Genomic DNA, 17,219 nt, shown 5'->3' with positions numbered 1-17,219 from the left:
CAGATAGGGGATCAGGCCCCGTCAGCATGGACTCCTGAAAGGCAAGTCCTGCCTGGCCAATCTCACCTCCTATGACCGGGTGACCCACGTGGTGGATGAGGGAAAGCCTGTTGATATAGTCTGCTTAGACTTCAGCAAGGCCTTTGACACAGTCTCCCACAATACTCTCCTGGAGAAGCTGACAGCCCATGGCTCGGACAGGCACGCTCTGCTGGGTTAAAAACTGGCTGGATGGCCAGGCCCAGAAAATGGTGGTGAACGGAGTGAAATCCAGCTGGTGACTGTCACCAACAGTGTTCCCCAGGGGTTGGTGTTGGGGCCCATCCTCTTCAATATCTTTATTGATGATTTGGATGAGGGAATTGAGTGCACCCTCAGTGAGTTTGCAGATGCCACCAAGCTGGGGGAAGTGTCGGTCTGCTGGAGGGTAGGAAGGCCCTGCAGAGGGACCTAGACAGGATGGGTCAATGAACAGAGGCCCATGGGATGAGGTTCAACGTGGCTAAGTGCCAGGTCCTGCACTTTGGCCACAACAAGCTCATGGAGTACGACAGGCCTGGGGGAGAGTGGCTGGAAAGCTGTGCAGAGGAAAAGGATCTGGGGGTGCTGATAGATTCTCACCTGAACCTGAGCGGGCAGTGTGCCCAGGTGGTCAAGAAGGCCAACGGCATCCTGACTTCTATCAGGAATAGTGTAGCCAGCAGGACCAGGGAGGTGATCGTCCCCCTCTACTCTGCTCTGGTGTGGCCGCACCTCGAGTATTGTGTTCAGTTTTGGGCCCTCACTACAAGAAGGACATGGAGACCCTGGAACAGAGAAGGGCAACAAAGCTGGCGAAGGGCCTGGAGTACAAGTCCTGTGAGGAGCGGCTGAGGGAGCTGGGGTTGTTTAGTCTGGAGAAGAGGAGGCTCAGGGGAGACCTAACTGCTCTCTACAACTACCTGAAAGGAGGTTGTGGGGAGCCTGGGGTAGGCCTCTTCTCAGAGATAATTAGTGATAGGACTAGAGGGAATGGCCTCAAGTTGCGCCGGGGAAGGTTTAGGTTGGAAATTCTGAGACATTTCTTCTCAGAAAGAGCAGTCAGGCATTGGGATGGGTTGCCCAGGGAGGTGGTGGAGTCACCGTCACCAGGGGGTGTTCAAGGAAAGGTTGAACGTGGTGCTTGGGGACATGGGTTAGTCAGTGACATTGGTGGTAGAGGGGGATGGTTGGACCAGATGATCTTGAACGTCTTTTTCAACCTTAATGATTCTATGATCTTGTGGATCAGTCTGTACTTAGTTACCTATAAAATTTGATGCGAATGTTACAGAAGTGTCTGTACTCAAAATATAATTGGGTACAGAAATTTCTTCATGCATCTCTTAGAAGGATTATGCAGTGACTATCCTTGTCACCAGGAAGGATTTCAGTTCTGATTGCATAATACTCTACAGAGGAAAAAAAAAAAAAAAAAAAAAAGGTGCTTCTATATATTTTTAAGATGAACATCTTTTCTGCAAGAAAGTTTACAGACCTATTCAACTCTACTTGGTTTCTTTTTGATCAGATATGATCTGTGCATATTCCTAACAGATTTTAGCATTATTAAATTCTGTGTATAAAAGCTGTATTTGTGAAGGAATTGTTCCATGTTTTGTGTCTTAACTTATGTCAGCATACAAAAGCTTAAAGGTGTTTATTAATTATTGGAAACAAATACTTTCCTTTTTTTCCTCAAGTCTATATTAAATAAAAATATAGCCAGCGTGCTTTTGATATAGTTGAGGAGATAGATGAAACTGCACCATGGTAAAGAAGTGACAACCTGACCCCTACTGTTCTAGTCATAGTTTTTTCCCCCTATTTTCCTTTTTCCTTTTCTGAAAACTAGATGGTTGAGAAGACCTGAAATGTCATATAGAGCTGTCTGGGTCATTCATTTATGTAAAATGCTAGGCTGGTTAAAGTTTTAATTGCTTTAAGGTTGTCAGTAAATCAGGATAGGTTGTGTTATAAATACTTTAATACATAAAATGCATTGACATATGTCAATAGTGCAAATTAAAGTAGTTCAGTCTCCTTTGGCAGAAAGAGCAAGGTCTATGGATGTGAACATAAATTAAATCCAAGAATGATGCAGGTCATCTGTATTTAGAGGAATTGACAGAACATTAAGTAAATCTGTAAACTCTTGTACTCATATACCTCCCTATTTTGTGGTGGAAAACATGATTTTTTCTTGCATTGCTGATGTTTCACAACTTCTGAAATTCTTTTCATACTAAAAAAAAGTTCTAAAACAATGTTTAATCATATGCAGGTTGGATGAGAATATTTTTAATACCTGCCTTTTCTGCCTTGGGAGAATATCTTTTTTTCCTGTTTTGCTTTCTTTTTTGTTGTTGCTTTTTCTGTTGAAAATTATGAGTGTGCCAAATTTGATTACCAATACAGAATAAATAGTACTACATAGGAGTAAATCACGTTCTTCAGGACTGTGTCTCCTTTCATTTTATTACTTCACACTAGTATTATTGTGACACATGCAATAAATCAGACCATAGCTATCTTTTTTCTTTTTTTTTTTTCTGTTACTTGTTTTTTGGCTATTAAAATGATTAATCTGCTTGTTATTAATATAACCACAGTTTCTTATTCTAGCCTATTCCCCAAACACTCATCTGTTCACAGCACAAAAAGAATTAAGTATTTTATGCACAAAGATTTAGGGATTGTTGTTGTGCCAGATGCTTGTACTGATGTCTCCCATTCTGGCAGTGAATTTCCACGTGGAGTTTTCCTGTCACGCTTGTTGCTGAGGAGCAACCAACCTGTTCTTGTAGTAATTTCTGAAATGTTAGTGCATTTAGCAGGCCTCTCAGTCTACCTCCTGCAAAGAAGAGGTGCGGGATGCTTGTGTGTTGTTCTGGCAGTAGGTATGCTGATATGGCTACACAAGGGGAAATTTTCCAAGTATTAGATCTGATCTGGCTGAAGACATCTAAAATTGCTACAATAGCTCCCTTGGGGCTTTATAACCAAAAAATACAGTTAGAGAGACAAGAATATATCTAACACTGTCAAACACTTGCCAGTTATAGTTTGGATTGAGTTATCCACGTCCCTGTGGTATTTTCATTCTAAGGGGTCTTTAATTTAGGCTTGTGCAGAGCATACTCTTTTGAGAAGTGGTTATAAAAGTGATTTTATCTTCAAATTGAGATAATTTTATCTTTAAATTGAGCTATTTCATCATGACTTGTCATCCTGGATATTTGAAGATTTTCTCCCCTGACTGGCTGAATCTTAGGAGGTGGTCTTGAAAAACCACTAGAGCTCTGAACCGCTGAGGAAAATGTTGTCATTTTAGGAATAGTGAATTATGAAAAGAATACAGAAATATTAAAGTATGCCTCCAAGAAACAACATTATTTTGCAGAGATGCATATTAACTCTGAAGAAGCTGGAATACTTTTGTCAGCAAGCAATAGCTTAGTTGTAGTCTAAGTCACAACTAAGCTGTGTTTATCACATAGGTGAAAGGTTTATGTTAAATTTGCAGCTCTTAACATACATGGTATGATCTCAGCTGGCTCCCTTTAAGTACTTTTTACCGGGGATATATTTGAAGAGACTTCTGTTAAGTGATGTTCCACCCTACTTCCAATATATTGAGTGCATTACACTCACTAACTACAAAGTTCTGTCATCACCCACAGTCACTGACACAAAATCACTGTGGGTGAGGCGTGGTCCTATTTATAAAGGGTGGAAATCAGGTCATTGTCTCTCTTGTTTACTGATCTGTTTAAACTTTGGTTTCCATGAAGACTCATGCTTGAGATTTTGAAATTTGCTTTTTGTTAGCTTTTTTTTTCATGCTTGTCTGATGGAAAAAAAAGCAAAAAAAAACAAAAACAAACAAACAAACAAAAAAAAAACTCCATGTCTTTATGTCTTTTAGTCTAAACTCTATGACTTTAGCTGACTTTGACTTTTGGGGTTGTTCGAGCTGGTAGTCCTGCCACTCTGAACCAACTGTTCTTGAAACTGAAAAGTGACATTTTTACATGACCCCTTGTGAACCCAGCTGATTCTGTTTCTTCCCACTTTAGGGCTATCTATAGGTAGTGCTAAGGGTTGCCTCTGCTTCCCTTTTTAGCCTTGCCTGCAGCATAATCCTTATCTTCTATGGTGAATCACCTCTGTGCATCAATCATTGCCCCCGTTTCACTCCTCTCCTTTTGGATTTCACTTCCCTGTGGTGATAAAGTTAAGACAGAAGACTCTCTGTTCCATTACTTTTCTTTAGTAGAAATACCTGCTTCAATCTCTTGAAGGAAAGTAATGATGTTGACAAATGACACTAGAGGTACACGTCAGTCCATCTTAAAACCTTTGCTAAATTTGCTTGTTGGAAACTGCGTCCCACTGGGCTCACGTGAGAAGATTGTGTTAGGCAAGGTTTAGAGAATATTTAGAGAGAAATGCTAGTGATCAGAATACTTCTGTTTTGGTTCAAATGAATCTGTATGTTACATAAAATGCACTATTAAAAAACAGGAACAGAAACCGGCTTATGTATTTACACCACAAACAATGAATCAGTTAAATATTTCTGGCATAACAAAAAGGAACATGATGAGAATCTCTTGTCCTAAGGGGAACAGAACATGTGTATTGTGATTGTTTTTAACATTTTCTGCCACCATTCCACTATTTATGGTTTTGATTTGGATGACCTTACTCTGGCAGTGTATTTATGTCAGACATCACAGCCTACAGAAAATATTTTATATGTCTGAAGACTCTGGCAACTGTTCTAATTTGAGAGACTGGACATTTTGGTATTTCTTTGTTGCTATAGGTCATCATCTATAAATTAGCACTTGGTTGTTTTTCTTTGAGATGTGGGAGGGATGGTATGTCAATATAATGTTGGGAACTCAAGGAACAGACAGCCCAAATAATGTAATGACTGAGCTACGCTCAGTTACTAAAACAGTCATTGCAACGTGTAATGCATTTGCTAGTCCAAAATGAAAAGCTAGATCATTCATTCCTTGAATACCTGTTTTGGGGAGGAATAACATTTTCACAGAAATCACTTCTAAGTGTTGATAAGTGTCCTCCTGTTTGTTCTTTTCAGTGGAAAGGAATGGTATGGAATCAGCCATTTTTCTCCAAGTTTTACAGCTGGGGAAAAAAAAAAAAGAAAAAAAAAAAGTGTAAAAGCAAGGGTTGGAGCTCTTTAGAAAGGAGGCAAGGTACCTGTAAGCAAGAAAAGTACTTTGTGCTCTGATGAGCACATCTACTGGTGTGTGTGTGTGCTGTTCACGTAGACAAGTGGGCAGCTTCCACAAGGGGGTGTCTGAACGCCCTTCTTAGTAAAGGGAGCCCCAAATTGCATTTCTGTCCATTATTTATACGGAACCCTTGGCTAAGGTTCACATTGGAAGGGTCCCTAAGAAAATTTGTTGTTTCATCTTGGTAGGAATTTTGGTAGGAATTCCTGAGAAGTATGTAATATCAAATAACGGCAGCAGTTGCAAGGCTTTTTTTTTTTTTTTTTTTTTTGGCTTATTAACTTTCACATGGAAAGTCAAGGCCTGATTATCTTTGAGCAACCTAAAGTGATAATAGCTGTAGGAAACAAATGAAAGAATGAATTTAGTGATGTAAAAACCAATGGGCTATATTGAATAAGAAAAAGAGCTAGCAGATTTTCTTCTTGCAAGATGCACCACTAACGTAAAAAAAACTTATATTTGTATATAATGATAATAAAAGAGGGAAGATATTTGTATTTAGCTCCATTTTATGTACTCTTTTGACATTATGAACTGTTCTGCCTCTTACAGAGGTTGTGTAAGGATGGAGTTCTCTATGAAGAACAATCACCAAATCCACAAACTACTTTTTAATCTATGTTGATCCTGGCAGCAGTCTTTGGCAAAACTTAAAGTAACAGCAGCATCTTAGAGAAGATTGGTGTGATTTCTTATGATGTAGCAGGGTAAGAAAATGATTCAGTCGGGTAAAATTTGAGATAAAGAATTTCTAAATAGAGATAGCCATGCAGGAATGCAACTTCCAAGTCTTAAGAATACACATATGCAATTAGAGCAGCACTGCAGGTTTTTGTGTCAACTTATTAGTGAACACACAAAACAAGAAACATCAAAGAACTGTTGAAGAGATTTTAAGTGGTGATCTTGGCCACTTGTGTATGATATGACGTTGGGAAACTGCAAATAAATTCAGAAAGGAGGAGGATGATTTAGCCTTGGGAGACCAGCTGGATCTGAACACTGGCAGAGGAGAGTGAAAAGCTTGCCTCTTAGTGGCTGGAAGGAGGAATAAGTGGCATTCTTCTGATTCTTTTAGACTCGGCATGAAGAGAGAATCAAATCTGACCATGTGGTTCTGGTTGATAAGGAATGCAATAGTTATCAAGACAGAAGGAAGCTTTAGAATAAACATTCCTTTTTTCCACTCCCCTTCCCTTTTCTTCCATTGTTCTCCTCTCAAATACCACTTTATTTACTTTTGCTACCTCTGAAATTGTTTTCTTCATTCATTTACTTCTTTTCCTAATCCCATATTTCATACAGTCTGTCAAGGCTGCGTAGTCCCTAGAACCTTGACAGGCATTTCAGATGAGCCTCTACTGTTTACATGTATTTTTGCTGATACAAGTTCCTTCAGGTACTTACTGAGTACGATGCATGCTTTTGTTATTTTATCCATTATGTTTTGTAACTTCTTTTTTTTCTTCTCTTCTTATGCCTTAGTTATACCCTTTCTAAAACTCAGACCACAGTAAATATGAGTGAGAATAGTGCCTTAGTCTATTCTAAAAATTATATTAAAAACCCGTGATTCATTGCATGTATTTACAAAGGTTTATATTTACAAAGCAGCTTAGCATGCTAATTTACTACTAAGGTTCATTGTTCTCATTGTTTCATTACCCTGGCTGGAGGACCAGACACTTGTCTAATTTATTCATCTGTTGTACCATATCCAGTTAGTGAATTTGTAATCCTAGCAAAGGCTGTCAAGTGGGCCAAAAAATAAACTAGATTTGTCTTCATGAAGTAGTAAAGAACAACTTTATGAAACCTTTTTCACCTAAAAGACTACTAAATGTAATGATCTGCTTGTAGTGCATAGCTGTGTTTACTTCCAGACATGCTGAAGTTTACCTAGAGGAACCTCAGCAGCTCTGAAAGACAGCTAATTGTCCCTGTTTTTTAAAGGTAAATAAACTGACATAGGGTGAGCAACTACCTTACAGAAATTGATAGTGAATTTTGAATTTCTATGAAGAATAGAGAAACCCCTATAGAGTTTGAAGGCTTTCAAGGTAATAGTGATTCTCTGACTGTTTTCAGAATGGTAGCGGGAAATGCTGGAGAATTGGTATTACTATGATTGGTGAGACAGGTTGATATATTTTGCATTTTTTGGCCAGGCATAATACTTGAAGATAACTTCCATGTGTTAGCGTTTTCATTCTTAGGATTACTTGCAGGCTAGGAAGAAGCAGCAAGCTTGTGAGAAAAAATATTTCCAGCTCAGTTTTCTTCCAGTATACTTCACAGTCATTCAGTGGTTTAAGATACGCATTTCAGTATAGGATGGCTAGGTGGCACCTGGAGCTGTCCAGAATTTCTTGTTACAGCTGCAGCAATGCTGCTTTATATGCTTATACCTGTCAGTAGCAAAAAATAAATAAAATAAATATATAAAACAGGCAATTCAAAACACTGGAATTAGAAAAAAAAAAAAAAAATAAAAGGCATCTTAATTGTTAGTCATGTTTGTAGTCTGGGGAATCTCGTAGTGGTTTTACCATTCTTCTCAGCCACATGTTACTCTCATCTCTTGTGCTGTCCTGAAGCTCAGGCTCTGACGTGATAGTATATCCTAGATATTAGTATATTTTCTGGAAAAAAAAAAATACTGATGTGCATTTTTGACTGTCTAAGCAGAGCAAAGGTCTAGAGATGAAGTGGGCGTTGGAGGTGGAGGCAGAGATGTATGGCCATGGAATCACAGAATATCTGAGTTGGAAGGAACCCACAAGGATCATCGAGTCCATGTCCTTGGTAACCAAAGGACCACCCAAAATAACAATAATAAAAATAAAAAAGGGTAAAGACAGAAAGTTCAGAAAACAGGTGAAACGTATAAGCAAAATTCAAAGAGGAGATGGAATATGATGACTGTCAGGCAAAGCAAACGATAGTTCCAGAAACTTCATGGATACACTGGAGAACAAGACAAGGATTTCAGGAAGAGGAGGCAGTGAGATGGATTAATTTTTGCCAATGTGGTGGAAAGCAATTAATGCCTTAATGATTTTTTTTTTTTATAACAGCCTATATTCCAAAGTCTGGCCCTTGGAAATTGGTTTGTGCTGTAGGTTGTGCTGATTATTCCTAGAGATTTGCTGAGGCAGGAGTAGGAAAATATTTTTTAGCGCCAGTCAGTCCTGCAAATAAGTGTTATAGCACCACCATGTAATTAATGCCAAATGTGTCATCATGCCTTAGTCATTGAAAGGAATTTAGGAGGGATGCCTGCTTTCTCAGTGAATGCTGAGAACAGTTAAATTATGTTAACAATAACTCCTCCTTCAATATTGTGACAAAGGGAATAGAATATATATTAAACTTGACTCAAAAAAGGAGGGAAGGGAAGGGAAGGGAAGGGAAGGGAAGGGAAGGGAAGGGAAGGGAAGGGAAGGGAAGGGAAGGGAAGGGAAGGGAAGGGAAGGGAAGGGAAGGGAAGGGAAGGGAAGGGAAGGGAAGGGAAGGGAAGGGAAGGGAAGGGAAGGGAAGGGAAGGGAAGGGAAGGGAAGGGAAGGGAAGGGAAGGGAAGGGAAGGGAAGGGAAGGGAAGGGAAGGGAAGGGAAGGGAAGGGAAGGGAAGGGAAGGGAAGGGAAGGGAAGGGAAGGGAAGGGAAGGGAAGGGAAGGGAAGGGGCTCCACTGTAGCGAAACCTTCTCCAACTGAATATATTTACTCTTTTAGACCTGCTCTAAGGTAGTGAAGCACAAGCAGTTGTACAGCCTTATGTCAGTTTGCACAAGCTTTGTCTTCATGGAAATTTCTAAGGTGGTAACATAAAAGGGCTGTGCTATATGGAAATTTTTGTTACATATATCACATCAGTCTGATGTGGGCACATCATCTTTAGACCTAAAAAGTAAGCCTGTTTATTAATGCTGCATCCCTCCAAGCTGTTGTCCCTCAAAGTGATGACTCACTCATTGCACTCAATGATTCTTAGAAACTGCAGCAACGTATGAGTAGCGTGTTGCATTTTCTTTGTTGTGCTTATTGCTTTAAATGTGACGTTTTATTCTGTGAAAGCACCTGGAGTCTGAGGCTGGACTGACCAAGTTGGTGAGCTCATGCAGTGAAGTTAACCTAGCCAAATGAGAAGTGAACATAAATATCTTTAAAGCTTTTCACCTTGCAAGGTTATAGAATAAATGTTTGTTTCAAGTGTCCAAAAAGCAGAACTGAGGGGGTTTGTGCAATTTCTGTGTGTTAAAACATTCATTTATCTGTAGATCTGTTGACACTGAATTCCTACGTTACTCTTACATTAAGTCAATTTTTATGCAGAGTTTGGTTTCTTGTACTTATGAGTACATCGTCTGTCTTTTCTTCTTCTGAAAAAAGGAAGTCATTCTTAAGGAGTCATTTTGTGAGATCTGGCCATTCTGAAAAGTAAGAATAAAAACAGAAGACATGCAGACTCTGAATCATATTGGTTTTCTTTCTGTTTTTCTATTTAAATGTTCACTTTTATGTCAAAATCAAATATTCTCAAAGTTGCAGAAGAAGGGAGTATAAATAACGTAATTAGCTTTTTTAAAGGTTGTTTAAAAATGTTGTCATCAATGTCATACAATGATTAGTATGCACGCTGAACAAACTAACAATTTGAAAACCCACAATCTCATTAATTTTTGGTAAAACTCCTGTCAGTTGCTGATCTGTCCCTGGAGTAATTCACTAACAGGCCTCTCCATTTTGCAGATCGTTTTACTCCAGGATTGTTCAACATCCTAAACTGCTTTTAGTAACAATAAACGAAGTCTAGTGCAAGCAGTATCTCCTGTTAAATAGTTCAGGTATGCTAATGTAAATATTTTGTTAATTGCTTTTTTGTTGTTTTTTTGTTTGTTTTTGTTTTTCATGTAAGGGATTGAACTGTAGTTTATCCACTAGTTGTGTAATATCTATCAACTAGTACCACTCCTGCATGTACCTTCTTTATTTTACTTCCAGATTCTGGATAATATTACCCTGGACTAACTAATTTATGATCTAGACAGTTATCCTGCTGGTGTCTGTAATTGTACAAAGTCCAGCTGACACAGGTGGAGGGGCGATAGGGCCAGCAAATTGTACTGTGCAGCTGCAAGAGAGCCATGTGGGAGAGGAATTGACAGGAGGTGATTTGGTACAGGTTTTGAAATCATGATCAAATATCTGGGAAGTGCCAATAGGTGATGATACAGGGTCAGAGAAAAAAAGGGTTTTTAGAGACTTATCTGCAATAGTGTTTTGGCTTGAAGTCATAACATGGTTTAGAAGCAAATCCCAGTGCATTGGATTGATTTGCAGAATAGTTTTGGCATATGTGAGCTAGGCTTTTCCTGGAGAAATCTAAACAAACGACTTCACAGTGGGTTTGCACTGTGTTTGCTTCAAGCCCCGATGAGGACATTGCAGCCTGTACCATTGACTGGTCCTTTGGCTGATGTAAAACCACATGTGTGGGAGATATTTAATCTGGGGACCAGACCAAATCTAATCCAAAGTGAAACCCTAGAAAAACAGGTTGTGGAGGCATAAAGGCCTGAGAACAAATTGTTTTGCTCTACTGATGCATTCCTATTGTGCTTGTATTACTTGCTAATGTGGACATAACATCTGTTGACAAACTGGCAATTCTTCAATTCTATTTTTATGTTTTATTCTAAGAATTACTCCAAACCTCTGTTTTAGTGCTTTCTGGTAGCAAAGCAACAGCTACATCTATTTCTGCAGACCAGATTAACCACCCGCTTTCTCTTTAGCAGGAAGTCTCCAGCAGAAAGATTTGAGTCCTCCACCCAACCATAGATCGGGAAAGGACACACCAAACCTGCCCTAAGTTCCCGGACTTAAGTGTTTGGAAATTTCACTCTCGGAAAGATTAACAGCGCAAAGACACAATGGAACCGGGTCATCCTCACGATTCACATACGTATCACTCATTCCCATGCTCATCATTCCATTTTCCGTCACATTTAAGGGAACAAAATACTGCTGGGCAGAAATCAATCTGTCCACACAGGAGCTATTTTTAAAGCTGCGTTTCGAATAGCACACGCTTTTTCCTGAAATGTGCTCAAAGATGATTGTTCGTGTGACAGAGTGGTGTGTGTACACGTCATTTCTGATGGAGGTTTCAGAGTTCAGAGAAAACAGGAGTTGTTCAGGATCTAGCACTTACTAAAACGGTCACTATGCCATCATTTGAACCTTTAAAACTTTGGTGTATATAACAGGAAATAATGCTTAAATCTGGGAAAAGCAGCAGGCAGTTAGAGCTTTTGTATCTGGGAAGGATTTCCCTGTTTTATATGTGCTTGTAAGCATGGCATAAATTGTACCGAAACCTGTGGGGCAGTTGTAATGATTTGCATGTCTGAGAATTTTCCACAGTGACAAAAATAGCAGGAATTTTATTTTTAAAACTTTTATAAAGTGGTACCTAATCTGATTGCAGGGGCAGCTTCTATTTCTACCCACTGCATTCATGTCTGTTAAACTGTAACATTCCCCAGTCAGATGTGTAACATTGCTTCTGCTTTTCAAGGCCAAATAAATCATAAAGGGAGGGCATAACAACTGGGTCTCAAGAGGATGACCTACCTTTCTTTCTTTCTTTCTTTCTTTCTTTCTTTCTTTCTTTCTTTCTTTCTTTCTTTCTTTCTTTCTCTCTTTCTCTCTTTCTCTCTTTCTCTCTTCTCTCTTTCTCTTCTTTCTCTCTTTCTCTCTTTCTCTCTTTCTCTCTCTCTTTCTCTCTCTCTTTCTCTCTCTCTTTCTCTCTCTCTCTTCTCTCTCTCTTTCTCTCTCTTCTTTCTCTCTCTCTTTCTCTCTCTCTCTTTCTCTCTCTCTTTTCTATTTCAAAGAAAATGAGCAATTTCTAATCTTATTCACAAAATTAATCTGGATGTAGGATCTGTTTGCATCAGAACAACACTGGTGTGAGCAGAAGTTCCAACTTAAATTTTATTTCCTTCTGAGATTACTAATTGAAATACTTGAGAATATGCTGTCTATTGTCATCAAAACTAGTTTTCATTTCTAGTTTTAATGAAATATAATGAAACATAACTAGTTTTAATGAAAATAGCTGCAGAAACAAGTCTGAAAACACATGCTATTTGCCATCTGCTATATTCTCATCCTTGAACTCATGGCTCACAGCTATTTTCTAGTAGTGTTATACATTTATTAATATTTTACCTTTTTCTCTGGCTACTGCAGAAGAAAAACAAACTGGCCAAACCTCTCTGGGTGACAGACAAGAGCAACATGAAGAAAAGGGAATGTATGAAATGAATGCCCTGGACTGGGGAAATCAACAGATTGCCCAGAATCACACCTGAGACAAAAACACATCATGGGACAACAGAAGGTCTGAAACTCTGCTGCAGTTGAGTTTTACTCAGGATATTTTTATTTATTTATTTTTAGTTCAGTTTTCATACATATATTGTAAGAAACTTATGTCAATGAGGATTGCTGTGGAAAAGCAATTGCCTGCAGAACCATCTGTTTTTCTATTTGCCATCTATGTAGAAAGTGAAATTGAACTTATCTTTTTTTTTTCTGAATACATATTTCATTACCCAGTGACACAAGTACTTCTAGCCTTTAAAACCTGTTTCTTTGTGGTTTTAGATTAATTTCAACAAGAAACCAATTTACTTATTGATTAAAGACTCTTATAAAGCAGGATTTCTTTGAGTTTTGCCATCTTGGACCCTAACACCTCATACAGCATGATGCTTGTAACAAGTATGGAATGGAAGTAAATTATAATTTGAATTTCAAGGCCATAAGTTTGTTTTCTTCCTAGGCACCTGTTGTTCCTTGGCACTGCTGGTCCCACCAAGCCAGAATGCAAGTTTAGAAATATTTGAGATTTCTTTAAAAAGAAATCTAAGAAGCCTAACCATTGTGTAATGATGTATGCATGGTGATGGAAGACGTGATGCTACTGGGAAAATAATTAGTTCTTTTAGTCCTCTCATAATTAGGTTTGCAGCCTTCAGGGAAGAGCTATGGTAAGAAAGTAGAGAAGTGTTTCTAGAAGAAGGAGGGGAGAAAAAAACAACCTTGAAACTCTTTCAAAAGTGTGGACACAGGAAAAATAACTATTAAGTTATGAGCTTAATTAATATCTAAATATAAATGCTAACCTGGCCTCTATCTACAGTCTAAAAACTCACTTTCCCATATTTTGTGTGCTGATAGGAACTGGAGACAGTTTGCCGAATGTACCTTGAAAGCTACCAAAAACGCCACCCTCACTTTCATGATGTGCTTCCATGTGGAAGCAAAAAAACCTGCTCGGTAAAAATCACATCATGATGATGTCCAACCTATACACCTAAAGCTGGGCACAGAAAGATGAGAAGACCCAGTAGTTCTGTTCCTGTTCACACAGATCTGTTTCAGAGGATTTGAGCAAGCCAAGGAAAGACTGATTAGCCCAGGGTGTGGTGCAGAGCACTAAGGTTTGCGTGGTTCCAGTAGACCAGGGTCAGCAGCCTTGCAAGCTTGCCAGGCAGTATTTTCCTTTCCCAAATTAGTAGTTGAGTGTGCCAGTAGAAGGTTTCCTGGTTAATTCTGAACTGTAAATTGAGGGAGAGCCAGGTGCCCTGCCTTCCTCCAGAGCCAGAGAGATATCAGTAAGCCCGTAGTATCGCAGTGCCACCAGCTCAGCAGGAGCCCTGAACCCCTGGGTGCCATACGAGGAATGTGTCAGCTGCTCTTTGATCAGCGTATTCCAGAAGTCAAACTTCTGTTGCAGCATCTGGGTTTACACAGAAAGTTTTGCTTTTCTGAAATCTAGCTGATTTAAAAAGCATTAATGCTGTGGGTGGGTGTAACACCAAGAAGGGTACATGTATGCCATAGCCAAAAGTACTTTCTCACTTTGAGACATCCTTCAAGTACAAAAAAGAAGCAAATTAATTCTGATACTCCTGTACTCTTGGATTGAGACATCAGCAAAGTTTCTTTTTCAGTTCATGTTTATAAGTCATTCAGTATTCATGTGACAGAAATTCTCAGCCCAGTCGCTGTCAGGCACTCGTATTTGTTTTGTACGTGCATAAAATGATAGCTCACAGCATTTGGGGGTATGGAATAAATGTTACGTGTTGTATTGCTGTAGTCTGCTTCTAATATTAGAACAGAATGAGCAGCTCACTTCCTGGAGGCATCGGCAAGCTTTATTTGCAAAATTTTTTCAGTGGTATCAGACATGTGGAATAAATTATCATAAATTGCTTGTGATTAAATGTAAAGTACCAGGGTGATTTGCAATAGTTAATCCTTTAATTTCTGGGGTCTGTGAAGAGCAAATTAAGCTGAAGACTGATACATGACTGGTTTTCATTAAAACTAATGCTCTTATATTATAGTATTGTTTTGTTTAATTATGGGACATAATTTCAGAAATTATAAGTTATAGGAATAAGGCAGTTAGCAATGTATACTGAACTCTAACTGCTGTTATTCTGTATAACCCACAAGTAGCAAAAATAACATTAGAAACATAAAGACTTCGTCAGCATTTCATAATATACTCTTACTTTGTGCTAATATATTGCATGGCTATGGCCAGGAACAGAGTTTCCCCCTAAATTCTGCTGAAAGGTAATCTACTTACATCCATTTTGATATCAGTAAAGTTCTGTGGGGAGACAGTTTGCTTTCTCTATAACTAAAATAGATGAATTTCTGGCATTTGGAAGGATTTCCTGAGAAATGTGAGTTTATGTCCAAAAAAAAAAAAAAAATGGGGGGGGGGGGGGGAGGGGAAGGGAGGAGGAGGAATCAGTTAACAACCTGAAGTTATATTTTGATAGCATGCAGAAGGCATTACTCTCTTTTCTGGGAACCTGGTCTCCTTTAATACTTTATAAAAGCACTGCTGCTTGCAAATAAGTAAATAAGTCCTTCTGTAACATTAATAACAATAATATGACTTTATCTGAAAATGGCTCACCGGAACTGTTATGGGTTGTATGGCATAGAGTGAGGCACAAAAGAGACCAGTACAAGCTGTACAGAGTGGCAATTATGTGCTGTGGTGTTCTTGGGCAGGCACTGGTTTATTCAGATGTCAGAACATCTATTTCATTATTATTATTATTATTATCATCATCATCATTATCATTATTATTATCATCATCATTATTATTAAAGTTTTATCTGTCTTTCACTTCCAAATATCATGAATTAGCAATAATTCCTCATTGGCCATCTCTGCATTTTAGTTGTTGCTTGTTTTGGGGGAGAGACAGCTGAACAAAGTAGGAGAAGAACCAGAGAATAGCTGCTCAGTGATGTACTACTTAAACTGTCCTTGTTTTACTAAATAGGGCTATTTTGTGCTCTGTTCTTGCTACTGAGAAGTGAAACCCTGAAGTAATCCCTCTGCAGTTTATTTAAAATAAATTCACTGCATTGTTACTGCTTACAATGCTGAAATGTGAGTTAAAGATGAACAAAAAGAGAAAGCATAGAAAAGTAAATGAGCTTAGTTTCTCATTTAGTTCTTTCTCCTCCTCCTCCTTTTAGCTATCTACCAAAGGAGCAGTCCCCTGTGGTGTTTGGGATGCAAATGCAGCTGTGTCTTGAGATTCAGACAAGAGATGCTATCGAGATAGAGTTCTTCAGGGCCAGAGCAGGGAATTCTGAATTGCTGTCCAGTCATGTTGGCTAACCATGTTTTTGTTTTCCTATAGTCCCTGTAGAGACCCTGTTTAATGTATTATCTATATGGCTATGGGAGTCTGGAGCTAAACCTCTAAGCATGTGGTTCTATGAGGCACAAGGTGAGCTGATCTGGAAGGGGCTGATCTTGTTCCTTTTCTCCCAGCTAACCGCTCCCAGCACTTACCTTGACAGACTGCTCTGTGAGCCACTTCAACATGTTCAGCCAGCATGAAAAGGGCTGGATTTTCTTGAGTTACTAAACTGAGCTGTTCTGTGCAAATATTTGATTAGTGTCGTCTTTGGTGCAAGGAGCTAGGAAGGGACAGAGAAGGGAGGTTTGGCACAGGAAAAAAATGGAAGCAATTCATTCCCTTTTTTGCTAGTTTTGCTCAGATTCTTGTAGAACTGCGTTGTAAGATACAGCTCCTATTTCTTTGTTTTTGTTTTAATTTGGTAGTTTTGATTTGGTTTTGTTCATTTGTTTTTATTGAGGAGGAAAATAATTCAGATAGCTGGAAAACACTGTTTGTAAAAAAGAAAACAAAAGGTAGCTTTGGGTTGGTATATGTGCCTCTTGATTGTCCTGTGTATGATAAACATTCTTTTTAAATTGGTGCCAAGCTAAGCAAAGTCTTTTATTCAACTCAATGGCATATCTGTGTGTGACATGATACCTTTGAATCACTGCCTTCCTTATCAAAGGATCAGAAGTCTGGCATAGAAAATGGGGAGAAAGTGTGCCCACATCCTTCTTGACAAGGGAGAAAACTGGGATTGCAGGGAATTTCTGAGCTGGGTTCTGGTTGGTCAGATTTCTCTGTATATGTCATCTTTTTCCATCTGGAAATTTGTTTGTAGAAAGAATTTGAGTCTTTTCTTTGTCTGTTCAGGATTTATGGATGTTCAGTAGATTAGGCAGAGACACTGCACAGCTTGGAGATTCCAGATACGTTTATGTTGTGTTCACAACAAACGCATAGCACGTTTGTAGAGTCAGATGGGTTTTTGGGCTTCATCACAGAAGCCTTCTGTGGAGCTAATATGGGTTTTCTTGGTAATTCCAACATGATCCAGAAACACTGGGGCTACATGTTTTTATAGTAAGCATGAATCTTTCACTCCATGAAATCTTTCAAAATTTGACAGCCAAACCATGCTGTAGAGAGAATTGTGGGAGTGTGGCATGCCAGGGATAGGAAAGAGTGGA

At 38.8% G+C, this 17,219-nt stretch overlaps 1 long non-coding RNA gene across 4 annotated transcripts in view; it reads left to right on the top strand.

The window, feature by feature from the left end:
* Positions 1–11,947, top strand: part of LOC137863291 (uncharacterized) — a 54,892-nt gene extending 42,945 nt beyond the window's left edge. For 3 of the 4 annotated variants that reach the window (XR_011100841.1, XR_011100838.1, XR_011100839.1), the window contains 2 exons: positions 10,040–10,134; positions 11,086–11,947. This is a non-coding gene — a long non-coding RNA (uncharacterized lncRNA). The remainder of the gene's footprint in view (positions 1–10,039; positions 10,135–11,085) is intronic. The other variant, XR_011100840.1, reaches the window with a different exon arrangement.
* The last annotated feature ends 5,272 nt before the right edge of the window (positions 11,948–17,219 follow it).

Source organism: Anas acuta, chromosome 12, assembly GCF_963932015.1.
Source record: "Anas acuta chromosome 12, bAnaAcu1.1, whole genome shotgun sequence".
NCBI lineage: Eukaryota > Metazoa > Chordata > Aves > Anseriformes > Anatidae > Anas > Anas acuta.
Note: the sequence above shows the minus strand (reverse complement) of the source record. Positions and strands in the feature narration are given on the sequence as shown.